Source organism: Aulonocara sp. 'chitande type north' Nkhata Bay, linkage group LG8 (assembly GCF_057382095.1).
Source record: "Aulonocara sp. 'chitande type north' Nkhata Bay isolate Kocher_YH1m ecotype deep benthic linkage group LG8, A_spYH_male_GT1.1, whole genome shotgun sequence".
Classification (NCBI taxonomy): Eukaryota; Metazoa; Chordata; class Actinopteri; order Cichliformes; family Cichlidae; genus Aulonocara; species Aulonocara sp. 'chitande type north' Nkhata Bay.
Window position 1 is genome coordinate 812,862 of NC_141351.1, and position 1,305 is coordinate 814,166.

A 1,305-nucleotide genomic window follows, 5' to 3' on the forward strand; every position below is an offset into this window, starting at 1 on the left:
ATATTATACTAATGACAAAAAATACTAATACAGTGGGATGCAAAAAGTTTGGGCAACCTTGTTAATAGACATTATTTTCCTGTATAAATCGTTGGTTGTTACAATAAAACAATGTCAATCAGGTAGGAATGAAGTAAGACATTAATAGAAATAAAGAGTTGTATGTTGACATGTAGACCTTTCCTTGCTTAAATCATTGTTAATATTTTTGAAAAATTAACCCGTGATAAGACAGCTTATCATGATACAATATGCTAGATAGAACCACATAGCTAAAAGTGAACCAAACTGTTCACAATTTTATCTAGCTCTCAGTTTTAAGAAAGGCTGGTGACCCCTGTTATAGAGTCTGACAGCTGCGGGGATTATATACAAATATTCAACTATACCAGAATTAAACCAGGTCTAAATAAACAAAAAGGAGTGAGTATCACTACAAAGATTAACCCACAATGGTCCTCATACCACAGTTTGATATCAGGAAACACCGAGAGCATACACTGATATGACACCACAGCCATGCTATCATTGCAAACACTGATAACAGCATAAATCGAATTAAATCGGGACTTGATGAGTCTAGTATCACTAGAAATATTATAAACAGTCGTCTCCATACCACAGTTTGCTATCAGTAAACTCCGATGGCATTCACTGATAGCATACCACATCCATGTTAGCAGTGTATAAACAATAGTTTAGCATTTATTAGCACAAGTATCAATAAAGGACTGCCATACCGTGCAGATGGACAGGCGCTCTGCAGCTGCAGCTCCTGGAGCAAATGCTGTCATTTAGGGCGTCTGGGCGTTTTTGTTCACGTACTATCGGCGTTTGGTGTGAACATAACTGAACACTGATGACGTTTTATTTTTGCTGTATTTATATATTCATGTTTCACTTCGAGAACTGCCACATTAGGCTATGTAATGCTACAGTTCCCTATTAAATAAAGATGAGCGACCCTCCAGGATTCCGCTGATCATAAACCAGCAGTTGTGTTGGTCTAAATTTCAAGTTTTCTACCAAGTCTTACTAAATTCATTTTAAAATACATCACCCCAGATGGGACTCGAACCCACAATCCCTGGCTTAGGAGGCCAGTGCCTTATCCATTAGGCCACTGGGGCTATATCGGCGGCAGGTTGTTATATGATTTCTAATACAATATTTTAATGCACTATCGTGACGATAAATACAGATTAAACCGTGGTGCTTGGTATATATTACGTATAACTGTAGGGCAATAGAATGGGATGGGATTACATATTGATGGACTTTCCCTTGGATCTTAAAAACGCGCTT

General features: G+C 37.7%; 1 non-coding gene across 1 annotated transcript; it reads right to left on the reverse strand.

The window, feature by feature from the left end:
* Positions 1 to 1,057: 1,057 nt before the first annotated feature.
* On the reverse strand, positions 1,058 to 1,130 carry trnar-ccu (transfer RNA arginine (anticodon CCU)). Its single transcript has one exon. It is a non-coding gene; the product is annotated as a tRNA-Arg (tRNA).
* Between the last annotated feature and the right edge of the window lie 175 nt (positions 1,131 to 1,305).